The 15076-nt window shown below is 35.1% G+C and overlaps 1 long non-coding RNA gene across 2 annotated transcripts; it reads right to left on the bottom strand.

The window, feature by feature from the left end:
- Positions 1-1338: 1338 nt before the first annotated feature.
- On the bottom strand, positions 1339-9340 carry LOC136177653 (uncharacterized). 2 transcript variants are annotated; one of them, XR_010665160.1, is made up of 5 exons: positions 9224-9340; positions 8830-9095; positions 5019-5086; positions 4887-4920; positions 1339-3544 (listed from the first exon to the last, which is right to left on the bottom strand). It is a non-coding gene; the product is annotated as an uncharacterized lncRNA (long non-coding RNA). The 2 variants fall into 2 exon arrangements; XR_010665159.1 differs by lacking the exons at positions 8830-9095; positions 9224-9340 and having other exon boundaries at positions 5019-6050.
- Between the last annotated feature and the right edge of the window lie 5736 nt (positions 9341-15076).

The raw sequence follows: 15076 nt of genomic DNA, 5'->3' as shown, positions 1-15076 counted from the left end.
CAAGTTGTTGTGTTTGGAGGGAGAGAAACGCTGAATACCAACCCAAGAACACCATCCCCCACCATCTCTCAAGTATGGAGGGGTAAACATTATGCTTTGGGGCTGTTTCTCTGCTAAGGGTACAGGACTTCACGCATTGAGGGGCCGATGGATGGGGCCATGTACTGTAAGATCTTGGACAAGAACCTCCTTTCCTCAGCCAGAGCACTGAGGATGGGTCGTGGATGGGTCTTCCGGCATGACAACAATCCGAAACATAAGGCCAAGGCAACAAAGGAGTGGCTCAAGAAGAAGCACATTAAGGTCATGGAGTGGCCTAGCGAGTCTCCAGACTTTAATCCTATAAATTTGTGGAGGTGAAAATTCAAGTTGCAAAGCGACAGCCTCGAAACCTTCAGGATTTGGAGAGGATCTGTAAAGAGGAGTGGCCCACAATCCCTCCTGAGATGTCTGCAAACCTGGTGACCAACTACAACAATCGTCTGACTTCTGTGCTTGCCAACAAGGGTCACTCCACCAAGTACTAAGTCATGTTCTGCATGGGGATCAAATACTTATTTCCTTTGATCAAATGCAAATTAATTTATAACTTTATGTAATGTTTTTTTTCTGGACTTTTTTTTTATATTCTGTCTCTGTGTGTTAAAATAAAGGTACCATAAAAATCATAGACCTCTCACTTCTTTGAAATCGGGCAAACTTACAAAATCAGCAGGGGATCAAATAATTATTTCCTCCACTGTATGACAAAAGTTGCACATTTACTTTAACAGTTCAAAAAGTGGCAGTGGCACACTCGGATATGCGTTGTTTCTTTACAGTTATATATGTTATTTCAGGATTTTCTCACAATAAAGTTACAGATAAATTACATCCAATGACAGTGAAGTAATTGCAATTAGTTTTACCATCTCAACCAGCTTTAATAATTAATTGATAATTTGGTGTATGTTCATTCAATAACAGTGGTATGTATTTAGTAGCCTACATACAATTGAGCTGGACCGTTTGAATTGAATATACAAATATTCTTTTACAATCTGAGTACCGAGTGATAAAAATTATGAAATCATTTAAAATACTAAAGTTATCAGTTATATGTTAAAATTAAGATTTAGTGATGTTTATCTGTGATATGAATTTTCTGAGTATTCTGAGATTATCTGGGATCGATTGCTTTTCTCTCTGCCCACATTATCAGGCGAATACGTATGAAAGTACACTCATAAAAATAATTAACTCAAAAACATAGATTTTAAGTGATTTAATCACATGTCAATTTTCCATGTAATTCTATTACATAAATTCAAGGTAAAATATTGCATTAAAGTCTAAAGTTTAATATCACATTGTGGCAGCTTGAATGAATTAAGTAACTTAGTCAGATTTAATTTAGTTAAATTAATGAAAACTTTAACATAAACCTTATCAACTAATTTAATTAATTGATATAAACCTTAGTTGATCTTTAACATAAACCTTATTAATTAATTTAATTAATTGATATAAACCTTAGTTGATCTTCAACATAAAACATATGTGTTTATTTAATTTATACATTTTAACTTGAATTGATCCTATACATAAACCTTACGTAATTATTCAAGTAAAACAAATCTAATGATGTAATCCATGGTTATTGAAACGTTATTGCCATTTCCTATCAAACATGGCAACAGGAGACTTCAAAACATCCATTTTTAAATGTAATGTAGCTTCAGCTTTACAAAAAGACCAAATAAGGCATTCAGTTGCCAAGAACCACCAGTAAAAGCAGAATGAAGGTCAACACGTCACAATAAGGGTATAAACTCGATCAATTATTGCTTAAGTAATGCATGGGTCATGATAATTTAAAGCATGAATGAACGTATCACCATTTAAGCAACAGGATTTAAAGGTATACTCTACATTTACATTATGCGTTAAATTATCATGACTCGTGCAATAAAAAAACTTGCATTAACTTTTCAAATGTGCACTGTTATGTTTCCAAATTCAAATGTGTTTGGTAATACTTCAAAAGGGTAGAAATTATATACTCAAATAATTTTTTATTAATTCATGATACGATTATTTTATGTATGAATCGAAGGATGTTTTTACTCCTGTTGCTCAACATTAAGTAATGATGGCCTTATTAAACCAGCATGTCTTTCATATATTATCAGTTATAGTTTGTTAGTCAGTATGGACCACATTAACTAGTCATAAGTTTGTATGTGGACCATAATTATTTAACAAATAAACTCATGTCCAGCTACTGTGATATCTACAAACAAATGTATGAAGTAACTGTGAGTTAAGGAGATGAAGTTATGTCAGTGATTCCGTCATTACTTGATGAGGAACGGGGGTTCATAATACATCCTACATGAATACAATGAGTTATGAATTATCTAACCATTAATTAAAAACTAGTTATGTATAAAATGTGTACCATTTATTGAGAAGTTTTTCCAGCCTTTAAATCTAAACTTTCTACTCAACAAACTTTTCAGAGTTGTGAAACTTCCTATACATAAACAATGCACAAGGCTTTCCACTTCATTCGTTTTCAAGACATTTACAATGTAAATGTACACAATTCAGCACAAACACCTTTCTGTAAGGCAAATTAAATATACAAACAAATTCAGTGCACTTAAGGTACACATAGGCTCTTAATGAACTTAGTAAAGTCTAAAAACTTCACCGATGTACTTAATAATAACATAAGAACAAAACGACATATAAACGGTCAATGAAAACCAAAACCTTTGAGGGCTGGATTCAAGATCACCCTGAAAGTCAAAGTCAAACATTGAACTCGAAGGCTGTTATAATTTTTGAGAATCTTTTTTCACAGCAACTCAAAATATCATTCATAGTGTGAATGCCTCCTGCATACCCGTCAGCACTACAATAATGTCTGGGCACACTACAAGAAGAATGACAGTATCATGTTTCTATTATTCTTTTAACAGTGTTAATGAAATACATTAAACATCTTTCAAGAAGCAACAAATCCTTGACAGCCTTCTATTGAGTTCAAAGATCAAAATAAAAAAGATAAAGTGCAACTAAGGCTGTGCTTAAAACAAAATGTGCTCCTGACATTGAACACAATGGCACACCTGGTAGATTACAAACTGAACAGTAGTACAGTCCTCCCCAAACTTTGCAAAACATGAAAAGGTTGCAAGAGAAGTTTCCTCCGGTAAAAAGCCAACTGAGTCTGTTGTGCTCACTGAAGCAGCTTTATCTTCAGTCCTTGCACCTTTGGGGACAGTTTGTTGCCATCCAAGTTCATAAGTACTTTTTGGAAGAACTCAAATGTGTATTTGAGCTCAGGAGGATAGCTCAAGTTAAGGGTGTAAATGAGGCCGAACAGCATGATGCAGCCAAAGGAAATGCTTCCCAGATTGCTCAGAAGTTCCACACCCTTGATCACCACTTGGACATCCTCTGGTTCGTCTTCTTTGTCCGAACCTTCTGTGTGAATCACAAAAACTCCCATGGTGGTCTGTGACATTTCCTTCTCAGCATCCTCACTGTTCACGTTCTGATTGTGGAAAAAATAGATGGATATGAAATAGAGTATAAAAATAATTCAAGAAGAAAAGATTCAAGGTTTCTCGATCTGAATTACTTTAAGTAAGTAGTAAGATTTTATTCAAGATGTTTCCGAGGACAGTTTGTAGCTGTCCTTGCTTTCATGATTTAAAAAAACAAGTTGTTTTTTTTCTTAATGGAATCAAAATGTAACTTTGTATTGTATACCACTAATATTCTTTTTATTTTTTTATTTTTTACAAGTTCAAATATTTTTAATAAGAACTTGATATGGACACATCGTAACAGTGGTTGTGTTTCTTAAAAGAAAATCCTGTCTCTTATAGACTTATACTACTCTTTGGCTGAGGTATTTCTCTGAACCTTGTTGGTTTGGACAACACTTTCTAAAATGTCTGTGTTAGTCAACAAATGCTGCAAAGAACTCAAAATGGGAATATACTGAAATGTCCTATTTGTTTTAGGATCAAGGATGTACTCAACTGGGTTCACCACATTGAAATGTTCTTTGTAATACTGTTTTCTTTTGTAGGATGTAGCCAAAGGGCCACCTTTTGCAAAAGCTTTAGCCAATGGGTTAGACTTGCAAGCTACTTCAGCAAGCTCTTTGACAACTGACCCTTCTATCTGAACACTATGGTTTTTCAAAATGTTAGACAAGTTGTTAAAAGTGACATGAACGGATGAAGAGCTTAACAGAAAGTGTAGTTCATGCAGTACTTCATCAATTGCTGTAGCTGGCACAAACAAACTATGCTCCAACTTCAATATAACTGAGGCAATTTTCTGCTCAATGAGCTTTTGTAGATCTTCTGTATTACAATTACTATGTGCATTTACATCAGTTTCAGATTCTATTTCTGTGTCTGCAGCACATGAAGCAACACCAACAACTGAGCTTTCAGATTCTTGTGTTCCATTAACAGTAACAACCTTAGCTTTAAAATCATGGTATGGGAATTATGTTTTCGGTTTTTATGAGTATGAAATGTACTATAGATGTTAGTTTTAAGCAAACAACCTTTAAACATGCATGTTACAGTTTCGTATTTCCGCACATGTTCATTTATATGACCAAAGTAATCCTTTTCATTTGAAAGCTCATCTATAGTACACAACTGACATGAAAATGTAGTTAACTCAGGTGGTTTTGAAGATGACTGGGTTTGGTGAGAACGATATGTATGATTCAAAAGACTGGTCCATAATCTGAACGTGCTAGGACAGTTGGAGTACGGGCAGGGATGTCTTAAACGGTTTCCTTGATGGCCATGTTTAAGTTTACAATGTTTCAGCAATTCATACCTGCTTACACATGAATTTCCACACACCTTACATTCCCACACGCCCATTCACATATTCAACCTGAGGGGAAAAGAACACAAGGTCAGGCTGTAGCTGTTGTTTTATCATAACTCAAGCATATTTAATAAATATTTGACAAAAATCATTAGAGTACTCACCTTAATAGAGAGGCGCCTGTACACAATTAGAGGTACTTGGTTTAAGTACTATGGATATGATGTAATACCTGAAAAAATGAAAAATATTACAAGGTTATATTGCCTCTAAAATGAGATGTAGCCAGCTCCAAAATGACAAGTTTTACACGTGTACACAAATAATTAACATTACAATTTTCAATCCAGTCTACATTGACAGAAGCTTCATCATTAATGTCATATTCACAAGCACTGCAAAAAAAACAAAAACGCTTAATGGTGAACACGTATCTCCCATGGGGAGAAGAGTAGTCTATCCAGCCAAAATGCAGAGATCTAGTATGCTTTTATGAACAAATGTTATTAAATTACAACAAGGTTTCTTTGAAGGCAGTTGATTCATAGCCCAAATAGAAAATGCAACCCTGTTAACAAATACAGCTGCTGGAGCCATTTTAAAACCTGACCCGAGCGTGTAAACCGGAGCCGAGTGCGAGTTACCGTGTTTAGTTTGGCTGTATATAAATTGTAAACACAAACTAAAGGCATGTTCTCACCAGATTCAATACACACACATGCCGTCAGCTGCACTGCAGGCCTACGCCTGCATCGAACACTATTAGCACTTAGCTTTACTTTAGCTCTACCTTAGCGCATTAGCTACCCCCATCAACAGACAGCTTACAATAGCCAAATAACATTAATACAGAGTCAGTAACAAATGGCATACTCTTTCCAAATACCTAACCGGCAGTCTGTTAGACATCACGTTACAGTGCAGTAGTTCAAATTAAATTTGAGTGTTACGGTTGACCATCTTTAGGCGTACCCCCACGGTCCACATGAATATTAATTAGCCATGTGCTGCTACTCAAAAACGGTCATTTTAGTCAAACTTCAACTTACACTGGTTTTAATTCAATATACTTAATGAAATGAAGTATCCCTGCGTCATAATATAACAGATGGAAAACGATTTCACTCACCTGCAACCTTCAGCCAAAAGTTTGCGAAAGACCAAACTCACGTTCAACGTTTTCAGTGAAAACTAGGGTATAACCAATCTTCTCACATAAAGTTTACTAGAATTGTTTTCATTTAACTTTTTCAAAGTATATTTACATTGTGTTTAGTTAATATTATTAATTAACTTATCATTGTATTTGACTTAATCTAAAGTATAATTAATCGGTCACATAAAGTTTACTTGAATTGTTTTAATAACATTTATTCAAAGTATATTTATGTTGTGTTTAGTTAATATTATTAATTAACTTATCATTATATTTGATTTAATCTAAAGTATAATTCATTGGTCACATAAACTTGAATTGTTTTAATTGAGTTTATTTAGTGCATATTTAAGTTCTGTTTAGTTAATATTATATATAAACTTTTGATTTGGTTTAATTTAGTTACATTTTACCTGAAAATATAATGTTTTTAAAGTATTAGGGCCAAAAATCTTTTTTTTTTAGTGTAGATATGTTGCAAAATGTGAGAGCTTGTAGAATGTGATGTGAGATTGTAGAATGTGATGTGAGAGCTTGTAGAATGAGATGTGAGATTGTAGAATGTGATGTGAGAGCTTGTAGAATGTGATGTGAGAGCTTGTTGAATGTGATGTGAGATTGTAGAATGTGATGTGAGATTGTAGAATGTGATGTGAGAGCTTGTAGAATGTGATGTGAGAGCTTGTAGAATGTGATGTGAGATTGTAGAATGTGATGTGAGAGCTTGTAGAATGTGATGTGAGATTGTAGAATGTGATGTGAGATTGTAGAATGTGATGTGAGAGCTTGTAGAATGTGATGTGAGCTTGTAGAATGTGATGTGAGCTTGTAGAATGTGATGTGAGAGCTTGTAGAATGTGACGTGAGATTGTAGAATGTGATGTGAGAGCTTGTGGAATGTGATGTGAGATTGTAGAATGTGATGTGAGAGCTTGTGGAATGTGATGTGAGATTGTAGAATGTGATGTGAGAGCTTGTAGAATGTGATGTGAGATTGTAGAATGTGATGTGAGAGCTTGTAGAATGTGATGTGAGAGCTTGTGGAATGTGATGTGAGAGCTTGTGGAATGTGATGTGACAACTTGTGGAATGTGATGTGAGAACTTGTGGAATGTGATGTGAGAACTTGTAGAATGTGATGTGAGAACTTGAAGGAAAAAAAAGTGAACTTGTATGTAAAAATCATAATTTACTCAGATTTTGTATTTATTACTGGTGCCTGTTATCTTTTACAACCACAACTCTGTGGTTACAACTTCCTGAATCTTTTTAATCGTTTGTGCAGTTGAAATTACAACTGCACAAACTACTTTTCTTGCGTGAATCTGCGCTGCTTGAGTTTTGCAACACATTTTGCGAGACGTCAGTAACAAAACAAATTTGTACTTGTAGAAATGCCCCCCTCCCCCCTACTCTCCCGTGTGTGTGTGTGGGGAGGGGGGATTGACCAATCAGAAGGGAGGAATTGCAGGTACCGGGGTGAAGATAGTTTCATATGTGACATTTGCCTGTTTTCGCGTCGATTACCTTCAATAGCTCAGAGTCAAAGCCTCGATTTGGGACATCGAGGCACATTCTACAAGCTCTCATATCACATTCTACAAGCTCACATCACATTCTACAAGCTCTCACGTCACATTCTACAAGCTCACATCACATTCTACAAGCTCTCGCATCACATTCTACAAGCTCTCACATTACATTCTACAAGCTCTCACATCACATTCTACATGCTCACATCACATTCTACAAGCTCTCACGTCACATTCTACAAGCTCTCACGTCACATTCTACAAGCTCTCACATCACATTCTACAAGCTCTCACATCACATTCTACAAGTTCACATCACATTCTACAAGCTCTCACATTTTGCAACATATCTACCTTCATAAATACGCAGTGGGTGCATCTGAATTGCAAAGTGCCAAGACAATCTTTCAGTAGTCAGTAAACAGTACCTACTATCCGTGCTGTATACTTTTAGTATCTAGTGTTCAGTAAGCGCGTACAGTAGGCAGATATTTGTTCCTACATCGTCTGATTCATATAGTGGGGAAGTGGCGTCATTTGCGTTCCATGAACCGGCCACATCTGTCCCCGTTTTTTTTTTGTTTGTTTAGCTTTAATCAAGAAGAGTAATGCACATATACAGTGAGGTAAACAAAAAACAATATCACAATGTAAATCAAGTAAAAAAACAGATTAAATAATAAAATAACGCACAGTACATACAGGAAAGTACAAATGATAGACAGTAATATACAATATTTTAAGTAAAATAAACCAATAAAGACACATACATAAATATGGAAATCATTATTTAAATAGAGGGGGAAAGGTTTTATAATAAAGCATACATTTGTGACATTTTTGTTGTTAATTAAAAGTAGTGTTTTCAGTAGGGACTTTTACAAAAATGTATTCTTTTAATCCATGCTCATTTGTTTTTTTATTTGGAGGCGCACGTGAAGAGATGATTTACGTTTAATTTCGCACAGCATTGTGGGTGGTAAAATATAATTCATTTCCTGAAAGATGCATCCAATCCATACTGCATAAAACCCGGAAGTTAGTATGCATGCTGAAATGTTCAGTATACTGAGGTGGAACCAAAACATGCCCACTGAATGACCACTAGGGTTCATCCTACTGAAACTCCCTACTGAAAAGTATGCACTCCATACTGAACTGTGGCTATTCGGAAAGTGTTTTTCTCATTCTACTAAATGCTCTTGATGAGGAAATATAACAAAATCAAAATGTATACAGATGGATCATAGAATGAACAGGGATATGTGGAAATAGGTGTGTACATACCAAGCAGCGACCTCCGGTCTTGAAAAATGAAGCCAATGCGAAAGTGCAAAATCCTGCAGTTTTTCAGATCATCAGATCAACTATCAATATGTACCGCAGAAACAGTGGCAGCCATCATTAGTCTAGAGTTGGTGGAGGAGGTCAGGCCAGGTGGTGGTTTCCTTGAGTGTCCACTAAAAGCAGAAACTCTGCAATTTTCTCTTCAACTGGCTTCACTTCCACTGCGCACTATGGCAGTGTCCAGCATGTGCTGGCCAACCTGAGATCTATGATGAGCAGAGAAACAAATACATTCTAACAAACAGTGATATAGCAAGAAAGATTCAACTTTGAAATGTAGAGTTTCAATTCATAATATATTAGCAGAAAATAAATTGTTGTTAATGATTCTTACATAGAACAAGTGAACTTATCAATGTTGCTCGTTGCTCCACAGAAACTGTGTGCTGCTCTGTAGGAGATTCCGGGGCTGGGATGCAAACAACAGGTTCGTGAGGTTCAGGCCTCCGATCCTGAAGATAACCATGGTCAGATCTTTACACAGTTTAGGTTGGTGAAACACTTGAAGTTAAATAAATAAAATACTATGGATTCAGATGAATTGATATAAATCAATGCAGAACAATTAACAAATGTGTTTTTTAATTTATATATTGACTCCACACATAATTTTTTTGATGAGCGCTAAATTGCCCAAATAGAAGTAACGAGATAAAGAAACAGATTATTGGCTAAAGACAAATCCCTTTCAAACAAAAATATTTTTTGTATCAACATGTATCCGATTCGTTTCAAAACTCTAAATGCAGTGAGGGGCCAATCACTCTCTTTATAAATATAATATGTTCAAATGTTTTTTTTGATAAGACAAATCTTTTTAAAGTGTGCATTTTTGATTCTATTATGTTGGTTTAAAAAAGTGAATGCATCAAAAATAGATTTGTGAACTTTCTTTGAGGATATGTGGATTTTTTTTTTACAAATACATTTTTGTTTTGTAGAATAATTTACTTTGTATATAACTCTTTGAAAAAACCTTTTTGAATCCTTCTGTGATCATCAACATCAGAAAATGATCTTGTTTTGTAACTTGCATACCTACAATATGTGCTTTATATTTCACTATCTGAAAACTCTGGCCAGAGCACTATTAAATCAGATCATATGTCATTGTTGAATTTTAGTTACAATATATTAATCACATCAGCACAAAACAAACAGTAGCCTTTATTTAAGACTGATCATTACTACTTACTACATACATGATGCTCTATAATCCCTCAGCTACAAACAGACACCTCCTTACACAACATGATGAGAGCAGATAGTGAAAGGTTGAGAATGACATGTTAAGAACATCCTGAACCACAGGAATGTGGTCTCTCCACATGGTTCGTTTGACTGTAGTGAAAGGTGAGACTGATTAGAGCGGTGCTCGTTCGTTGTTCAGGTGAAGCTATACGTGTTCTTGTATGAGGGGTTAAAGTTATACTGGGGAGATGACTGTACCACAGTCATTTGAAACAGCTGTAATTTAATCTCATCAATTTAAACACATTGAACACATCCCCATCTTGACTGCACAAAGACTCAGCCACTCTGCTGCTTCTCTTTTTTATACCCAATCATGATACTCACCTTTTTCCTGTTAACCTTATTAACTGTGAGATGTTCTATTAGCTGTTATTGAAAGACTTTCTCAACTCTTTGTCCCCTTGTTGCAACTTTCAAAACTTTTTTTAAACATGCTTTCAGCCTCAAATTTAAAATAGGAGTCCATTTTTCAAACATTGATAGAATTTCTCAGATTCAACATTTGATATGTTGTCTTTGTGCAATTTTAAAAAAATAATCATCACCTTCTATTTTTATTTTCATTTTACAAAGCATCCCAACTTTTAGGAATCAGGGTTATAATAATTAACAACATGAATACTCGGCTTGAGAAGTTATTTGCATGATTCAGAACCTTGCAATGCCATTTGTTCTGCATTATGAACCATTATGAGGCACTATGCACCCAGAAAGTATTTTCTGAAGATCAGATGAACGTTAAAAAAAGTCATCATACTTCCCTGGTATCATCAGGTCCTGGTAGTAAAGTAATCCAACAGGATTAAAGATATGGATAGGATCAAATCTTGAAATCAGGTTGTTTAAAGAAGAAAAGGAAAACATAACCAAATAAAACCAATCCAATCCTGTTTTGTTCACTGGTAAAACCTTCAGTTTTCTGCAATTTTCTCTTCAACTGGCTTCACTTCCACTGCGCACTATGGCAGTGTCCAGCATGTGCTGGCCAACCTGAGATCTATGATGAGCAGAGAAACAAATACATTCTAACAAACAGTGATATAGCAAGAAAGATTCAACTTTGAAATGTAGAGTTTCAATTCATAATATATTAGCAGAAAATAAATTGTTGTTAATGATTCTTACATAGAACAAGTGAACTTATCAATGTTGCTCGTTGCTCCACAGAAACTGTGTGCTGCTCTGTAGGAGATTCCGGGGCTGGGATGCAAACAACAGGTTCGTGAGGTTCAGGCCTCCGATCCTGAAGATAACCATGGTCAGATCTTTACACAGTTTAGGTTGGTGAAACACTTGAAGTTAAATAAATAAAATACTATGGATTCAGATGAATTGATATAAATCAATGCAGAACAATTAACAAATGTGTTTTTTAATTTATATATTGACTCCACACATAATTTTTTTGATGAGCGCTAAATTGCCCAAATAGAAGTAACGAGATAAAGAAACAGATTATTGGCTAAAGACAAATCCCTTTCAAACAAAAATATTTTTTGTATCAACATGTATCCGATTCGTTTCAAAACTCTAAATGCAGTGAGGGGCCAATCACTCTCTTTATAAATATAATATGTTCAAATGTTTTTTTTGATAAGACAAATCTTTTTAAAGTGTGCATTTTTGATTCTATTATGTTGGTTTAAAAAAGTGAATGCATCAAAAATAGATTTGTGAACTTTCTTTGAGGATATGTGGATTTTTTTTTTACAAATACATTTTTGTTTTGTAGAATAATTTACTTTGTATATAACTCTTTGAAAAAACCTTTTTGAATCCTTCTGTGATCATCAACATCAGAAAATGATCTTGTTTTGTAACTTGCATACCTACAATATGTGCTTTATATTTCACTATCTGAAAACTCTGGCCAGAGCACTATTAAATCAGATCATATGTCATTGTTGAATTTTAGTTACAATATATTAATCACATCAGCACAAAACAAACAGTAGCCTTTATTTAAGACTGATCATTACTACTTACTACATACATGATGCTCTATAATCCCTCAGCTACAAACAGACACCTCCTTACACAACATGATGAGAGCAGATAGTGAAAGGTTGAGAATGACATGTTAAGAACATCCTGAACCACAGGAATGTGGTCTCTCCACATGGTTCGTTTGACTGTAGTGAAAGGTGAGACTGATTAGAGCGGTGCTCGTTCGTTGTTCAGGTGAAGCTATACGTGTTCTTGTATGAGGGGTTAAAGTTATACTGGGGAGATGACTGTACCACAGTCATTTGAAACAGCTGTAATTTAATCTCATCAATTTAAACACATTGAACACATCCCCATCTTGACTGCACAAAGACTCAGCCACTCTGCTGCTTCTCTTTTTTATACCCAATTATGATACTCACCTTTTTCCTGTTAACCTTATTAACTGTGAGATGTTCCATTAGCTGTTATTGAAAGACTTTCTCAACTCTTTGTCCCCTTGTTGCAACTTTCAAAACTTTTTTTAAACATGCTTTCAGCCTCAAATTTAAAATAGGAGTCCATTTTTCAAACATTGATAGAATTTCTCAGATTCAACATTTGATATGTTGTCTTTGTGCAATTTTAAAAAAATAATCATCACCTTCTATTTTTATTTTCATTTTACAAAGCATCCCAACTTTTAGGAATCAGGGTTGTAATAATTAACAGCATGAATACTCGGCTTGAGAAGTTATTTGCATGATTCAGAACCTTGCAATGCCATTTGTTCTGCATTATGAACCATTATGAGGCACTATGCACCCAGAAAGTATTTTCTGAAGATCAGATGAACGTTAAAAAAAGTCATCATACTTCCCTGGTATCATCAGGTCCTGGTAGTAAAGTAATCCAACAGGATTAAAGATATGGATAGGATCAAATCTTGAAATCAGGTTGTTTAAAGAAGAAAAGGAAAACATAACCAAATAAAACCAATCCAATCCTGTTTTGTTCACTGGTAAAACCTTCAGTTTTTGTTGTCTAAACTTTTGACTAGGATTTCTTTAATCCAAAAACTCAGGATTATGGTGATACCAGCTGAGTGCTGGATTCAGGCTGGATTACAAGAAAATGTCAACTATGACGTTGCATATCAAATGTGTTGCAGCTGAGAGGTTCTCTCAACTTGTGTGGATTGTGGCGCCTCCCCGTGGATGAAGTATGCAGTGTGAGGTCCTCTTTAGAGCACTGCTGAACCTTTTAGGCCAAACAATAGAATACTTTGGTTCATCTATAAAAGTCACTGCTTGGATCAGATTGAGCTAATTATGTTTTGTTTTGTTGTGTTTTTTAAACAAGCATGAAAGTGAGTTGGACTAGTGATCCTAGGTAGGTAAAAGTGAAAAAGAGTGAACTGGACTCCTGGATATGAAAAAAAAGTGGACTACCTAATCCAGATCATTCTTATCTGGATTCATTTGAAACAACTGGGCTCAGATAATTCTTAAAGGACAACATCTTGGGGATATGGAGGTAGAGTGAGGCAGAAGGTTGAGGAGGTATTTCAAGTATCAAACACAACAAGGCACTTCATATTGACTGTACCAATAATTCTTTAAATGCAGAGTCAAATGTCACATTTTAAGAGTATTTTAATGTCCAACTGAATTTACATTTGACCTTTTAACTGCTCAATAATGTAAAAATGTGTGACCCTTTATTTATTTTTTTACGTTGATGTCTTTTGTAAGCAGGGGTGTGTTCAGACTTTTTGTGACTGGGTTGGCCCAATTGGTGCAACACCGTATGCAGGGATGGCATCAAGTATGTGTGTATGTCATTTATGCATTTACCCTGTCTGTCTCCAGTACACATTTTCTTTAATTACTACTTACAATATAGTATCATACAGATGTTATTTAATGTGTAATATTTCACGAGACTAACACAAATGAGTTGAAATTTCATCTTTTCAGCTTGAATCTTTAAGGACTAAATCTAGCTCCATTAAAATATAGAAAAAGCTCCTCACAGCTTGTTGCTTCACAACCCATCAAGTTGATATTTATACAGGCTTTATATTAAGTTTATTATATGTCCCACCTCTGAAAATTAGATTTAATTTAAAATGTGTTTAATTTAAACTGTTGAAATAGGTCATTCTTCCCAAATGACTACATTTAAGTTTGGGTATTAAAATATGTTTTGATGGCACTACTTCTTTCATATATAAAAATATAAATAGAGGAATATTTTTAACAAGATTTATCAAACTGATCAAATGTCTGTAACGGATGTATCCATAGATAAAAGTAACCAGTAAGAAACCGAGTAAATGTCATGCAGAAGTACAAAGCAGAAGGAAAAAGGTAAAGGAAAACTTTACAAATACCTACAAAGTAAACTCAAATGCCAACATGTTGTATTCACATCGACTAAGAAATCAGGGTTAGGGTTCTAACCCAAACTTAAATTACAGCCAAACACTATAAAGAATATGATGTGCAATACCGCAGTGAGTGAGCATGTGCATGTGTGTGCATTCACTTAATACTTCAGGTCCCCCTTCATAAGTTATGGATCATTCAATTTGAACTTGGAAGTCTGAAATTCCTAGTTACCGGTCTGGTACGTCATCAGGAAATTGAACTCACCATCAGTGCCCCAGTTGGGCCACCCCACCCCTGTCAAAAAGTCTAGGTCTGCCAACACCACTTAAACCAGAATGTAAAATTGTCTTGTGATCTCTGAGGTTGGATTTGGTGAGGGTCAATTTATTAGTTGCTATTCAAAAAATTCTGCAGAATGACTTACTTTTTAAAGTAAGGAGTCTCTTCAGTACTTAGTAGAGACCTTCCTTTATGTACGCTTCATTTTTAATGATTAAAACTCCCACGGCAACGTGACACTGCAACCTAACCAACCACGTGAAGCAGCCACGCCTTCAGCCGTGCTTAAAGAGCCGCAACATCAACCAACCCCCAAGCCGCAGAGATAGGCTGGC

This window comes from Labrus bergylta, chromosome 23, assembly GCF_963930695.1.
Source record: "Labrus bergylta chromosome 23, fLabBer1.1, whole genome shotgun sequence".
Lineage (NCBI taxonomy): Eukaryota > Metazoa > Chordata > Actinopteri > Labriformes > Labridae > Labrus > Labrus bergylta.
This window is presented reverse-complemented; position numbering and strand designations above follow the sequence as displayed.